Below are 16,758 nucleotides of genomic sequence, written 5' to 3' on the forward strand. Positions count from 1 at the left end.
AACTTTTCTGTAAATTTAAAATTATTTCCAAATTTTTAATCTTAAAAAAACTTCCATATAGAGAAGAAAATTTCCCTATGGGGAAAATTACTATCATTACTGTATTAGTTTGCTAGGGCTGCAATAACAAAGTACCACAGACTAGGTGACTTAAACAACAGAAAATTTTCTCACAGTTCTGGAGATGAGAAATTCCAGATCTAGATGTCATCAGGGTTGATTTATTGAGGCCTCTCTGTTTGGCTTATAAATGGATATCTTTTCCCTCTGTCTTCACATGGTCTTTTTCTCTATTTGTGCCCTAATCTTTTCTTCTTATAATGAGACCAATCCTAATGGATTAAGACTCACTTTAAGGACTTCATTTAACATTCATTACCTCCTTAAGGGCCCTATATCATTCTGAGGTGCTGGGGGTTAAAACCTCAACATATGAATTTTGTGGAGACAATTCAGCCCATAACAATTACCATTCAGGTAGTGCATTTTCTCTTAATTGTTGGAAGACATCATAAAATGAACATATATCGTGACCAGCCTGACCAACATGGAGAAATCCTGTCTCTACTAAAAATACAAAATTAGCCAGGCATGGTAGCGCAGGCCTGTAATCCCAGCTACTAGGGAGGCTGAGGCAGGAGATCACTTGAATCCGGGAGGCGGGGGCTGCAGTGAGCAGAGATCGCGCCATTGCATTACAGCCTCGGCAACAATAGCAAAACTCCGTCTCAAAAAATAAAATAAAATAAAATGAACACATATTACTAAACATTAGAATACAGAACTCAAGATTAATATTTTCCAGAGAATTATTAGCAAAACAAAAAAAATTTCACAATTACCACTTAAATGGAATAAGCTTTTAGATAATGCAATAGCTGAATACATACAAGTTTCACAGATAAGATATACTTCAAAAGTTTGATCTCACTGGAAATACCAAAGATCAATTTCCATGACCATATTAAGTAAACTTATTTTGGCTATTTGTTTATTCAGCATGCTATTCATAACAATTTTCCCTATGTATCTTCTACATATTGCTTTGATAAATCTGTATAGCAATAAACATCTAGTCTGTATTGTCTAAAATAATTTATACCGCACCACAGGGGAAGATTCACTGGGCTGGTACTAATGTCCATCAAGCAAGAATTGGTAACCAAAAAGATTAACTCTAAAGGACTCAGTAGTACTGCAGATAATTTGCTTCACAAGCTGAGAAACGTAGGATGCTTTGTTACTATTATGAACTAAAATTCATCTATAATTGAAATTTCCCTATATATTTAAAAAATTTATCTTTAAGGTCCTAACTTACAAGTAGGTCCTAAAACTCGCTGCAAAATTTCTGGTCTGATAATTCCAACATCCCTGCCATATCTAGTTATGATACTCCCTCTATCTCTTCAAACTGTGTTTTTGCCTTTTAGCATGTCTTGTAATTTTTCTTAATAGCCAGGCACGATGTACTGGGTAAAAGGAATTGCTATAACTAGGCCTTTAGTAATGTGGTAGTAAGAGGTGGAGGAAGGGGAAGCATTCTACAGTCCTATGATTAGGTTTCTATCTTTCAGAGAGCCTGTACCTCCAGACTGTGAACTTCATGTTGCTTCTCAGTCTACCCCACTCCTTACCCCTTAGTTGGGGCAGGATGTATAGAGTGGGCTGGAGGTGGGTATGCAGCTTATCCCAGGTCAGTTAGGCTCTAACAAAACCCTAGCAGGTTAGATCCTATTTAGTTAACTAATTTCTCCTTCGGGAGACCTTGTTAAGAAGAGCAAAGTGTTCTGGTGTAGTTCCACATGGTTCCTTTTCCCCTTTCCCTTTCAGAAGCACAGGGGGATTTTTCTCTGATATTCACTGTGAGAATTTGATAGAGCTCTTGGAGGTAAAACTCACAAAAGTGTCGGGGCACCCATATGACTGGGTTAACTCTCAGAGTTGTCCACACTTGAGTTTCCAGGAATACATCAATTACAATTCAGATTTCCCTACCCTGATACTGGTACCTGCAGAGGTTGCTACTTGTGGGTTTCTGCTCTACTAAGCTGTGATTCTCTATTTTCACCTGTCAGTATCTCCAATTTTAGGAGCAGCAGTTTGCCCTGTGACCTCATGTTTTATCATTTTAAATAACTTATCTCACTTGGTTGAAAATCATGACCATGAGACAAAATACTAGAAACAGAATTCATCAGCATATTAAAATAATTATACATCATGACTGAATGGGATTTATTCCGGAACTGTAAGGATACCTCAACACATGAAAAATCAAACAATGTAATATACCACATTAACAAAATGAAGGAAAAAACCCACATGATCATCTCAATTGATGTTTGACAAAATTCAAAAAAACTTTAATGATAAAAACACTAAAAAAACTAAGAATAGAAGGAAACTACCTCACTGTAATAAAAGTCATATATGAAAAACCCACAAAAAGCACTATATTCAATGATGAAAGGACGAAAAGCTTTTCCTCTAAGATCAGGAACAAGGCAAGGTTGCCTGCTTGTCTACTTCTATTCTACAGAGTGCCAGAAGTACTAGTCAGAGAAATTAGGCAAGAAAAAGAAGTAAAAGCCATCCAAATTGGCAAGGAAAAAGTAAAATTATCTCTTTACAGATAACATGATCCTATATGTAGAAAACCCTAAAGATTACAAACACACACATACATACACACCTATTAGAACTAATAAATTCATCAAAATGGCAGGATACAAAGTCAACACACAACAATCAGTTGCATTTCTATTCACTAAATGTGAACAATCTGACAAGGAAATTAAGAAAACAATTCTATTTATAGTAGCACCAAAAAGAATAAAATACTTAGGTATGAACCAAAGAAGCAATACAATGAAAACCACTAAATATTTTTGAAAGAAATTAAAGAGGACATTAAAAAAAGACATTCCATGTTCATGAACTGAAGGGGTTAATATTGTTCAGATGTCAATATTATTCAAAGTGATCCTCTGATTTAATGCAATCTCTATCAATATCCAAATAATGGTTTTTGTAGAAAAAGACAAACTCATCCTAATATTTATATGGAATTTCAAGTGACTCCAAATAGCCAAAATAATCCTGAAAAGGAAAAACAATGCTGGAGGATTCACACTTCACACTTTCTTTTCTTTTTTTGGGACAGAGTCTCACTCTGTCGTCCAGGCTGGAGTGCAGTGGTGCAATTTCGGCTCACTGCAACCTCTGTCTCCCGGGTTCAAGCGATTCTCGTGCCTCAGTCTCCTGAGGAATAGCTGGGATTACAGACGTGTGCCATCATACCCAACTAATTTTTGTATTTTCAGTAGAGATGGCATTTCACCATGTTGGCCAGGCTGGTCTTAAACCTCTGACCTCAGGTGATCCACCCACCCCAGCCTCCCACAGTGCTGGGATTACAGGCATGAGCCACCAAGCCCAGCCACACTTTCTGATTTCAAAAGTTACTACAAAGCTACAGTAATCAAGGCAGAATAGTACTGACATAAAGACAGACACATATGTAGAACAACTAAATACAATAGGGAGTCCAGAAATGCATCCTTGCATATATGGTAAAGTGATTTTTGACAAGGATGTCAAGACCATCCAGTGGAGAAAAATACAGCCTTTTCAACAAATGGATCTGGAAAAACTGGATATCCACATGCAAAAGAATGAAATTGGACCTTGCCTCATACTATATACTAAAATTAACCCCAAATGGCTCCATGACCTAAATATAAGACCTAATACTATAAAATTATTATTTTAAAAAACATAAGGCAAGAAAGAAGAAAGCACAACCTTAGATGTAGCAATGCTTTCTTAGATATGACATCAAAGATACAGGCAACAACAACAAAATAGACAAACTGGACTTTATGAAAATTTAAAAATGTTGTGCATCAAAAGACACTATCAACAGAGTAGAAAGACAACCCACAGAATGAGAGAACATATTTGCAAATCATATATCTGACAAGGAGTTAATACAGAACTCAACAATATAAAAACCAAACCACCCAATTAAAAAGTGGGCAAATGACTTGAATAGACATTTCTCCAAAGGAGATATACAAATGGTAGACCAGGCGTGGTGGCTCACACCTGTAATCCCAGCACTTTGGGAGGCCAAGGCAGGCGAATCACGAGGTCAAGAGATCGAGACCATCCTGGCCAACATGGTGAAACCCCGTCTCTAATAAAAATATAAAAATTAGCTGGACGTGGTGGTGTGCACCTGTAGTCCCAGCTACTTGGGAGGCCGAGCCAGGAGAATCACTTGAACCCAGGAGGTGGAAGTTGCAGTGAGCCGAGATCATGCCACTGCACTCCAGCCTGGTGACAGAGTGAGACTCCATCTCAAAAAAAAAACAAAACAAAAAACAAAAGAAGAAGATATATAAATGGTCATAAAGCACATTTAAAAAAAAAAGTTCAGTATCACTAATCATTAGGAAAACACAAATCAAAATTATAATGAGGTACATACTAATTAGGATGGCTACTATCAGAAAAACAGAAAATAACAATCATTGATAAGGATGTGGAGAAATCAGAACCCTGTGCACTGTTGAAAATGTAAAATAAGGGTTCCAAGATGGCCAAATAAGAACAGCTCCAGTCTGCAGCTCCCAGCATGAGCGACACAGAAGACGGGTGATTTCTGCATTTCCAACTGAGGTACTGGGTTCATCTCACTGGGGCTTGTCAGACAGTGGGTGCAGCCCACGGAGCAGGGTGGGGCAGTGCCTCACCCGGGAAGCGCAAGGGGTCGAGGAATTCCCTTTCCTAGCAAAGGGAAGCCGTGACAGATGGTACCTGGAAAATCAGGTCACTCCCACCCTAATACTGCACTTTTCCAATGGCCTTAGCAAACAGCACACCAGGAGATTATATCCCATGCATGGCTTGGAGGGTCCCACACCCACAGAGTCTCGTTCACTGCTGGCACAGCAGTCTGAGATCGAACTGCAAGGCAGCAGCTAGGCTGGGGAAGGGGCAACCACCATTGCTGAGGCTTGAGTAGGTAAACAAAGTGGCCGGGAAGCTCGAACTGGGTGGAGCCCACCGCAGCCCAAGGAGGCCTGCCTGCCTCTGTAGACTCCACCTCTGGGAGCAGGGCATAGCTGAACAAAAGGCAGCAGAAACTTCGCAGAGTTAAACATCCCTGTCTGACAGCTTTGAAGAGAGTAGTGGTTCTCCTAGCACGGAATTTGAGATCTGAGAAAGGACATATTGCCTCCTCAAGTGGGTCCCTGACCCCAGAGTAGCCTAACTGGGAGACATCTCCCAGTAGGGGCCAACTGACATCTCATACAGCCAGGTGCCCCTCTGAGACGAAACTTCCAGAGGAAGGATCAGGCAGCAATATCTGCCATTCTGCAATATTTGCTGTTCTGCAGCATCTGCTGGTGATACCCAGGCAAACAGTGTCTGGAGTGGACCTCCAGCAAACTCCAACAGACCTGCAGCTGAGGGTCCTGACTATTAGAAGGAAAACTAACAAACACAAAGGACATCTACACCAAAACCCCATCTGTACATCACCATCATCAAAGACCAAAGGTAGAAAAAACCACAAAGATGGGGAGAAACCAGAGCAGAAAAGCTGAAAATTCTAAAAATCAGAGTGCCTCTTCTCCTCCAAAGGAACGCAGCTCCTCGTCAGCAACAGAACAAAGCTGGACGGAGAATGACTTTGATGAGTTGAGAGAAGAAGGCTTCAGACGATCGGTAATAACAAACTTCTCCGAGCTACAGGAGGGTGTTTGAACCCATCTCAAAGAAGCTAAAAACCTTGAAAAAAGATTAGATGAATGGCTAACTAGTATAAACATTGTAGAGAAGTCCTTAAATGACCTGATGGAGCTGAAAACCATGGCACGAGAACTACGTGACGCATGCACAAGCTTCGGTAGCCGATTTGATCAAGTGGAAGAAAGGGTATCAGTGATTGAAGATCAAATGAATGAAATGAAGCCAGAAGAGAAGTTTAGAGAAAAAAGTAAAAAGAAACGAACAAAGCCTCCAAGAAATATGGGACTACATGAAAAGACCAAATCTCTGTCTGACTGGTGTACCTGAAAGTGACGGGGAGAATGGAACCAAGTTGGAAAACACTCTTCAGGATATTATCCAGGAGAACTTCCCCAACCTAGCAAGGCAGGCCAACATTCGAATTCAGGAAATACAGAGAACGTCACAAAGATACTCCTTGAGAAGAGCAACTCCAAGACACATAATTGTCAGATTCACCAAAGTTGAAATGAAGTAAAAAATGTTAAGGGCAGCCAGAGAGAAAGGTTGGGTTACAAACAAAGGGAAGCCCATCAGACTAATAGCGGATCTCTTGGCAGAAACTCTACAAGCCAGAAGAGAGTGGAGGCCAATATTCAACATTCTTACAGAAAAGAATTTTCAACCCAGAATTTCATATCCAGCCAAACTAAGCTTCATAAGTGAAGGAGAAATAAAATCCTTTACAGACAAACTAATGCTGAGAGATTTTGTCACCACCAGGCCTGCCTTACAAGAGCTCCTGAAGGAAGCACTAAACTTGGAAGGGAACAACCAGTACCAGCCACTGCAAAAACATGCCAAATTGTAAAGACCATCGATGCAAGGAAGAAACTGCATCAACTAACCAGCAAAATAACCAGCTAATATCATAATGACAGGATGAAATTCACACATAACAATATTAACCTTAAATGTAAATGGGCTAAATGCTCCAATTAAAAGACACAGACTGGCAAACTGGATAAAGAGTCAAGACCCATCAGTGTGCTGTATTCAGGAGACCCATCTCATGTGCAGAGACACACATAGGCTCAAAATAAAGGGATGGAGGAAGATCTACCAAACAAATGGAAAAAAAAAAAGCAGGGGTTGCAATCCTAGTCTCTGATAAAACAGACTTTAAACCAACAAAGATCAAAAGAGACAAAGAAGGCCATTACATAATGGTAAAGGGATCAATTCAACAAGAAGAGCTAACTATCCTAAATATATATGCACCCAATACAGAAGCACCCAGATTCATAAAGCAAGTTCTTAGAGACCTACAAAGAGACTTAGACTCCCACACAATAATGAGAGACTTTAACACCCCACTGTCAACATTAGACAGATCAACAAGACAGGAAGTTAACAAGGATATTCAGGAATTGAACTCAGCTCTGCACCAAGCAGACCTAATAGACATCTGCAGAACTCTCCACCCCAAATCAACAGAATATACATTGTTCTCAGCACCACATCACACTTATTCCAAAATTGACCACATAGTTGGAAGTAAAGCACTCCTCAGCAAATGTAGAAGAAGAGAAATTATAACAAACTGTCTCTCAGACCACAGTGCAATCAAACTAGAACTCAGGATTAAGAAACTCACTGAAAACCGCTCAACTACATGGAAACTGAACAACCTGATCCTGAATGACTACTGGGTACATAATGAAATGAAGGCAGAAATAAAGGTGTTCTTTGAAACCAATGAGAACAAACACACAACATACCAGAATCTCTGGGACACATTTAAAGCAGTGTATAGAGGGAAATTTATAGCACTAAATGCCCACAAGAGAAAGCAGGAAAGATCTAAAATTGACACCCTAACATCACAATTAAAAGAACTAGAGAAGCAAGAGCAAACACATTCAAAAGCTAGCAGAAGGCAAGAAATAACTAAGATCAGAGCAGAATTGAAGGAGATAGAGACACAAAAAACCCTTCAAAAAATCGATGAATCCAGGAGCTGGTTTTTTGAAAAGATCAACAAAATTGATAGACTGCTAGCAAGACTAATGAAGAAAAGAGAGAAGAATCAAATGGATGCAATAAAAAATAATAAAGGGGATATCACCACCAATCCCACAGAAATACAAACTACCATCAGAGAATACTATAAACACCTCTACACAAATAAAGTAGAAAATCTAGAAGAAATGGATAAATTCCTGGACACATACACCCTCCCAAGACTAAACCAGGAAGAAGTTGAATCTCTGAATAGACCAATAACAGGTTCTGAAATTGAGGCAATAATAAATAGCCTACCAACCAAAAAAAGTCCAGGACCAGATGGATTCACAGCCGAATTCTACCAGAGCTACAAAGAGGAGCTGGTACCATTCCTTCTGAAACTATTCCAATCAATAGAAAAAGAGGGAATCCTCCCTAATTCATTTTATGAGGCCAACATCGTCCTGATAGCAAAGCCTGGCAGAGACACAACAAAAGAAGAGAATTTTAGACCAATATCCCTGATGAACATCAATGCAAAAATCCTCAATAAAATACTGGCAAACCGAATCCAGCATCACATCAAAAAGCTTATCCACCATGATTAAGTTGGCTTCGTCCATGCAATGCAAGGCTGGTTCAACATAAGCAAATCAATAAACATAATCCATCACATAAACAGAACCAAAGACAAAAACCACATGATTATCTCAATAGATGGAGAAAAGGCCTTCAACAAAATTCAACAGCCCTTCATGCTAAAAACTCTCAATAAACTAGGTATTGATGGGATGTATCCAAAAATAATAAGAGCTATTTATGACAAACCCACAGCCAATATCATACTAATGGGCAAAAACTGGAAGCATTCCCTTTGAAAACCGGCACAAGACAGGGATGCCCTCTCTCACCACTCCTATTCAACATAGTGTTAGAAGTTCTGGCCAGGGTAATCAGGCAGGAGAAGGAAATAAAGGGTATTCAATTAGGAAAAGAGGAAGTCAAATTGTCCCTGTTTGCAGATGACATGATTGTATATTTAGAAAACCCCACCGTCTCAGCCCCAAATCTCCTTAAGCTGATATGCAACTTCAGCAAAGTCTCAGGATACAAAATCAGTGTGCAAAAATCACAACAAGCGTTCCTATACACCAATAACAGACAAACAGAGAGCCAAATCATGAGTGAACTCCCATTCACGATTGCTTCAAAGAGAATAAAAAACCTGGAAATTCAACTTACAAGGGATGTGAAGGACCTCTTCAAGGAGAACTACAAACCACTGCTCAATGAAATAAGAGAGGACACAAACAAATGGAAGAACATTCCATGCTCATGGACAGGAAGAATCAATATTGTGAAAATGGCCATATAGCCCAAGGTAATTAATAGATTCAATGCCATCCCCATTAAACTACCAATGACTTTATTCACAGTATTGGAAAAAACTACTTTCAAGTTCATATGGAATCAAAAAAGAGCCTGCATTGCCAAGACAATCCTAAGCCAAAAGAACAAAGCTGGAGGCATCATGCTACCTGACTTCAAACTATACTACAAGGCTACAGTAACCAAAACAGCATGGTACTGGTACCAAAACAGAGATACAGACCAATGGAACAGAATAGAGCCCTCAGAAATAATACCACACATCTATAACCATCTGATCACTGACAAATCTGACAAAAACAAGAAATGGGGAAAGGATTCCCTATTTAATAAATGGTGCTGGGAAAACTGGCTAGCCATATGTAGAAAGCTGAAACTGGATCCCTTCCTTACACCTTATACAAAAATGAATTCAAGATGGATTAAAGACTTAAATGTTAGACCTAAAATCATAAAAAGCCTAGAAGAAAATCTAGGCAATACCATTCAGGCCATAGGCATGGGCAAGGACTTCATGACTAAAACATCAAAAGCAATGGCAACAAAAGCCAAAATTGAAAAATGGGATCTAATTAAACTAAAGAGCTTCTGCACAGCAAAAGAAACTACCATCAGAGTGAACAGGCAACCTACAGAATGGGAGAAAATTTTTACAATCTACCCACCTGACAAAGGGCTAATATCCAGAATCTACAAAGAACTTAAAGAAATTTACAAGAAAAAAATCAAACAACCCCATCAAAAAGTGGGCAAAGGATATGAACAGACACTTCTCAAAAGAAGACATTTATGCAGCCAAAAGACACATGAAAAAATGCTCAACATCACTGGTCATCAGAGAAATGCAAATCAAAACCACAATGAGATACCATCTCACACCAGTTAGAATGGCGATCATTAAAAAGTCAGGAAACAACAGGTGCTGGAGAGGATGTGGAGAAATAGGAACACTTTTACACCATTGGTGGGATCTGCCTGTCTCGGTATCCCAAAGTGCTAGGATTACAGGCATGAGCCACCCAGCGCCCGGCCTGTTCTACAGTTTTTAAAATTATAATTCTTTTTAAAATCAAAACATTCTAAACTTTTTTTTTTTTTTGAGACAGAGATGTTGCTCTTGTTGCCCAGGCTGGAGTGCAATGGCACGATCTTGGCTCACTGCAACCGCCACCTCCCAGGTTCAAGAGATTCTTCTGCCTCATCCTCCCGAGTAGCTGGGATTACAGGTGTGCACCACCACACCTGGCTAATTTTGTATTTTTAGTAGAGACAAGGTTTCACCATGTTGATCAGGCTGTTCTCAAACTCTTGACCTCAAGTGATCCACACGCCTTGGCCTCCCAAAGTGCTGGGATTACAGGCATGAGCCACTGTGCCCAGCCAACAGTTTTTGATTTACAAATTGAGTAGATAGTGTAGCATTTTCATATACCCCCCAACATACACACACATTTTCCATTTTCCCCTATTATTAACAGCTTATGTTAGTATGGCTCACTTATTACAGTTAATGAATGAATACTGAAAAGTTATTATTAACCGGTCCATAGTTTGATTTCCTTAGTTTTTACTTAATGTCCTTTTTCTGTTCCAGGATCCCATTCAGGATGCCACTATATTACGTTTACTTGTCGCGTCTCCTTAGGTGTCTCTTAGCTGTGATTGTTTCTCAGACTTTCTCTTTTTGAGGATCTTTACAGTTTAAAGAGTTCTGGTCAGGTATACTACAGGATGGCCCTCTATTAGAATTTGTTTTTCTCAGGCTGGGCACTGTGGCTCCCATGCCTGTAGTCCCATTACTTTGGGAGGCCAAGGTGGGTGGATCACTTAAGGTCAGGAGTTTGAGACCAGCCTACCCAACATAGGGAAACCCTGTTTCTATTAAAAATACAAAAATTGGCCAGGCACAGCAGCTCATGCCTATAATCTCAGCACTTTGGGAGGCCAAGGAGGGCAGATCACGAGGTCAGGAGTTCAAGACCAGCCTGGCCAATATGGTGAAATCCCATCTTTACTAAAAAATACAAAAATTAGCCAGGCGTGGTGGTGCACACCTGTAGTCCTAGCTACTCAGGAGGCTGAGGCAGGAGAATCGCTTGAACCCAAGAGGCAGAGGTTGCAGTGAGCCGAGGTCATGCCACTGCACTCCAGCCTGGGCAACAGAGTAAGACTCTGTCTCGAAACGAAAAACAAACAAAAAAACCCACAAAAATTAGCTGGTCACGGTGGTGTGCACCTGTAATCCCAGCTACTCAGGAGGCTGAGGCAGGAGAATTGCTTGAACCTGAGAGGTGGAGGCTGCAGTGAGTCAAGATTGCACCACTGCACTGCACTCCAGTCTGGGAGACAGAGCAAGACTCTGCCTCAAAAAAAAAAAAAAAAAAAAAAGTATTTGTTTTTCTCATGGTTAGACTGGTGTTACAGACTTTTGTGACAAAGATCACAGAGATAAAGTGCCATTTTTCATCATAGCATATTGAGGGTATATATGATATCAACATGATTTATGACTGTTTATATTGACCATAATCACTTGGCTTGAAGGTGTGTTTGTCACGTCTCTCCCATGAAGTTATTCCTTTCCTCCCACTCCCCACTTTTCATAAGGGACTCTCGAAGGAAGTCACTATGCACAGCCCACACTTAAGGAGTGGGGAATTAAGCTCCCATCCTCAGGATGAAGTATCTAGATAATATAATTAGCATTATTCTATATGGAAAGATTTGTCTATTCACTTCCATTTATTAATTTATCCAATTATTTATTTATTTTTTTTTTTTTTTTTTTTTTTTTTTTGAGACGGAGTCTCGCTCTGTCGCCCAGGCTGGAGTGCAGTGGCGCGATCTCGGCTCACTGCAAGCTCCGCCTCCCGGGTTCACGCCATTCTCCTGCCTCAGCGTCCCGAGTAGCTGGGACTACAGGCGCCCGCCACCACGCCCGGCTAATTTTTAGTATTTTTAGTAGAGACGGGGTTTCACCGTGTTAGCCAGGATGGTCTCGATCTCCTGACCTCGTGATCCACCCGCCTCGGCCTCCCAAAGTGCTGGGATTACAGGCGTGAGCCACCGCGCCCGGCCTCAATTATTTATTTATATATCAGTATGAACTCATTGTGGAGTCCTGATAAGTTAGCAACAACAAGGGGGGTGCCCCAGGGTGGGGGAGAACAATTGTTCTGAGAAACAGCTAACTACAAACATTCCGTTTGCACAATATCCTGTTCCCAAATACCTCGTTCTACATGTAGGCCCTCCAGGTCCATCCTATAAAACTTCCCTCCAGCCCTGCCCCTTTGCAGACAGCTTTTTCTCTGCTGTGCTGCCCAATGCTTCCTTGCAACATACTTTCTCTCTAATACACTTACTTATTATTACAATTATTAACTCACAGCTGTTTCAGCAAATTATTTTACCACTGATGACGCTGGCCCAGATCAGCTGCAACCCACCACAATCATGAATATTTATGTTATACTTTAGGTTATAATACAATAGTATGGTATTCATTCATTTATTTTGCTCAAATATTTCTAAATTTTCCCATTGGGTGCTCTTTCATTTGGCTTCTTTTACATACCTCTCACAGTGATCTTTTTTTTTTTTCTTTAGCACTTTCTTACTTTCTGCCTCTACAAGATGCCCCAGGCTGGTTCTGTACATTTTCTACCCTATCCCTGGAATCAGCCATTTCTCCAAGGAGTCCTGGTTACTCTTACTGAAGAATAATATTAGAAACCAAGATCTGAGCACTAGGTATACTTGTTACTACTGAATTGGTCTGGCTTTTGCCCTTGGCTCCAGGGAGGTATTCTCTAAGCCTCTGTAATGCCTGACTGAAAAGTAGGTCCTTGTTAACCTGGGAGCTTTAGGCCATGCCAGATAGCCTATGCTGACAATGTAATTAATGGTGGAGGTTTTGAGCCATGTGGTATCTGTATCAAAAAACAGCCATGTGAGTAGTCAATCATGTCTATATGACCAAGCCCCAACAAAAACTCTGGACACCAAGGCTTGAGTGATCTTACCTGGTTGGCAATACTTCTAGTGTGTTGTCACAAATTGTTGCTGGGGGAAGTTACCACTGTCCATTAGTCCAGCAGGAGAAGAAACTGGAAGCTTCACATGAGGAATTCTCCTGTACTCTGTCCCATGTGCTTCTTCCCTTGGCTGGTTTTAATATGTATCCTTTTATTGTAATAAACCATAACTGTAAATATAGCAGCTTTCAGTGAGTTCTGTGAGTACCTCTAGGGAATTATTCAACATGAGGGTGATCTTGGGGACCCCTAAACTTACAATTGGAGTCAGAAGTGGTGGTGGTGTTGTAAACTTCTAAACTTTATAGTATGTATACTAACTTGTGCACATACCCATCTATAAAAATTTCCACAAGCAACTATCTAACTATATATGAGCTGTTCTAGTATCCTCAACGTTAATCCATTACCACATGGGTCATTCTAGCTTCCTCCCTTGTTGATTTGTAAAATTTTCACTCCAACAGTGAGAAACCTGGCTCCCACTATCTGCTATCTATTTTCTTCTTGTTCAATGTTAGTATACAAGTATAGCAACAATGCATTTATTAACCTATAAACCCATGCAGAAAAACTTTATCAACTTGAGTAAGTACTCTTGTACAGTTCCTTTGGCCTTTAGTTTTACAGACTCCAGTCATTTTCAAAGTTAGGGTAGCACTTTTCTCCCCATCCCTTCAGTGAGGTTGTTTCATATATTTGTAATATAGTTAGATGCTCTTGTCACAGTCTGCTTTCTTTCCCAAATCCCGTGGCCTCCTGAATTATATTATTTTTTCCTTAAAAAAAATTTTTTTTTTTAGAGACAAGGTCTTGCCATGTTGCTGGACTTGAACTCAAGTCCCAAGCTGGACTTGAACTCTTGGCCTCCAGTGATCTTCTTACCTCAGCCTCCTAAGTAGCTGGGATTACAGGCAGAAGCCACCATGCCTACCTGTGAAAGCTATTGTTAAATTTGTACACACTGAGGTTAACTTTTTGTGCTGTAAAGTTCTACAGACTTTAACAAATGCATAATGTCATGTATCCACCATTACAGTGCGTACAGAATAGTTTCACCACCCTAAAATACCACTCTGCTTCACCTATTCATCCCTCCCTCACTACTGTCCACAACCCCTGACAACCACTGATCTTTTTACTGCCACCATAATTTTCCTCCTCCAGAATGTTATATAATTGGAATTGTTACAGTATATAGGTTTTTCAATTACTTAATAATATGCATCTATATTTTCTCCATGTCTTTTCCTGGTTTAATATCTCCTTTCTTTTGATCGCTTAATAACATTCCATTGTATGAATGTATCACAATACTTTGGTTATCCATTCGCCTATCAAGGGACAATCTGTTGCATCCAGTTTGGGGGCAGTTATGAATAAACCTGCTGTAAACATTCCTTTGCAGGTTTCTGTGTGGACGTAAGTTTACAACTTAACTGGGTATGTCTATTGCACCTAGAAATGCGATTAATTGCTAGATCATATGGTAAGAATATGTTTATCTTTCTTGTAAGCCATTGCCAAACTCTTTTCCAAAGTGGCTATATCATTTTGCATTTCCACCAGCAAAGATGAGAGTTTCTTTTGTTTTTCATCCTCACCAGCTTTTCAGTTTTTAAATTTAGCCATTCTAACAGACTTTAATAGTATCTCATTGTTTTAACCTGCAATTCCCTAAAGACAAATGATGAGCGTCTTTTTAGTGTTTATTTGCTGTCTCTACATTTTCTTTATTGAGGTATCTGTTCAGATCTTTTGCTCCCTTTTTAATTCGGTTGTTCACTTTCTTATTGTTGAATTGTAAGTGTTTTTTGTATATTTTGGGTACAAGTCCTTTATCAGATATGTGTTTTGCAAAGATTTTTTCCCAGTTTGTGACTTACCTTTTAACTCCCTTTACTGTGTCTTTCCCAGAACACAAGTTTAAAGTCAATTTTATCAATGTTTTTCCTCCATGCTATTTGAGTTGTATCTAAAACTCATGGCCAAACTCAAGGTCACCAGATTTCTCCTATGTTATCTTCTAGAAGTCTTATAAGTTATGCATTTTACATTTATGTGTATGATCTATTTTAAGTTAGTTTTTGTGACAGGTATAACATCTATGTTTACATTCCAGAGGACTTTCTTAATTGAAAGGCTTCAAAGATTTATCAACACGTTATTGTCAGTGATCATCACCTTCTCTGGGACAGTCTAACAGCCCTGGCTGGACATGAGACAGAGTCAAGATTAACTTCTCAAATGCTGCCAACTTTTATAAACAGCACACTACATTGTCTAAATTAGCAAATGCGTAGCATATATGAGGTATATATATACCTCATGGGCTGGTTGTGGTGGCTCATGCCTGTAATCCCAACATTCCGGGAGGCCGAGGCGGGTGGATCACCTGAGGTCAGGAGATCGAGACCATCCTGGCTAACACGGTGAAACCCCGTCTCTACTAAAAATACAAAAAATGGCCAGGAGTGGTGGTGGGCACCTGTAATCCCAGCTACTCAGGAGGCTGAGGCAGGAGAATCACTTGCACCTGGGAGGCAGACGTTGCAGTGAGCGGAGATTGCACCACTGCACTCTAGTCTAGGTGACTGTGCAAGACTCTGTCTTAAAAAAAAAAAAAAGCCTCATGATTTTAATAGAATTTCTGATGGCCTTTTAAAACAATTTCTTAACATAAATTAAAAGTCCAATAAATTTTTCTGAGTAATCTTAAATAAAAATGAAATCAATTTGTAACTATTAGGGATAATGAGAGATTTTGTGTGTGTGTGTGTGTGTGTGTGTGTGTGTGTGTGTTTATTCTCATTCTCTGACAGTTGTATATCCTGGGAATTCTTTTTTTTTTTTTAATTTTTTTAAGAGACAGGGTTTTACTCTGTTACCCAGGCGGGAGTGCAGTGGGACCATCATGGCCCACTGTAACCTCCAACTCCTGGGCTCCTGGGCTCAAGTGATCCTCCCATCTCAGCCTCTGGAGTAGCTAAGACTACAGGCATGCGCCAACAAACCCAGTTGATCTTAAATTTTTTTGTGGCTGGGCACGGTGGCTCACGCCTTGTAATCCTGGCACTTTAGGAGGCTGAGGCAGGCAGATCACAAGGTCAGGAGCTCGAGACCAGCCTGACCAATATGGTGAAACCCCGTCTCTACTAAAAATACAAAAACTAGCTGGGTGTGGTGGCATGTGCCTGTAACCCCAGCTACTCAGGAGGCTGAGGCAAAAGAATCGCTTGAACCTGGGCGGCAGAGGTTGCAGTGAGCCAAGACTGCACCACTGCACTCCCAGCCTGGGCGACAGAGCAAGACTCTGTCTCAAGAAAAAAAAAATTTTTTTTTTTTGTAAAGACAGGATCTTACTCTGTCGCCCAGGCTGGTCTTGAACTCCTGGGCTCATTAAATCCTCATGCCTTGGCCTCCCAAAGTGCAGGTGTGAGCCACCATGCCAGGCCCCCTGGGAATTCTTTGATTTAGATAAGAAGGAGGCAGATGATGAAATACATTAATCTTAATATTATATATAGTTCATTTTTTCCTGAAAGAATTTTAATCTGGGTAACACAAAAGATAAAGTTAGTAG

The 16,758-nt window shown here is 40.1% G+C and overlaps 1 protein-coding gene across 1 annotated transcript in view; it reads right to left on the bottom strand.

Moving 5' to 3' along the window:
- Window positions 1-16,758, bottom strand: part of PPM1E (protein phosphatase, Mg2+/Mn2+ dependent 1E) — a 219,213-nt gene that overhangs the window by 122,868 nt on the left and 79,587 nt on the right. The window lies entirely within an intron of this gene.

This window comes from Gorilla gorilla, chromosome 4 (genome assembly GCF_029281585.2).
Source record: "Gorilla gorilla gorilla isolate KB3781 chromosome 4, NHGRI_mGorGor1-v2.1_pri, whole genome shotgun sequence".
In the NCBI taxonomy this organism is placed as follows: Eukaryota; Metazoa; Chordata; class Mammalia; order Primates; family Hominidae; genus Gorilla; species Gorilla gorilla.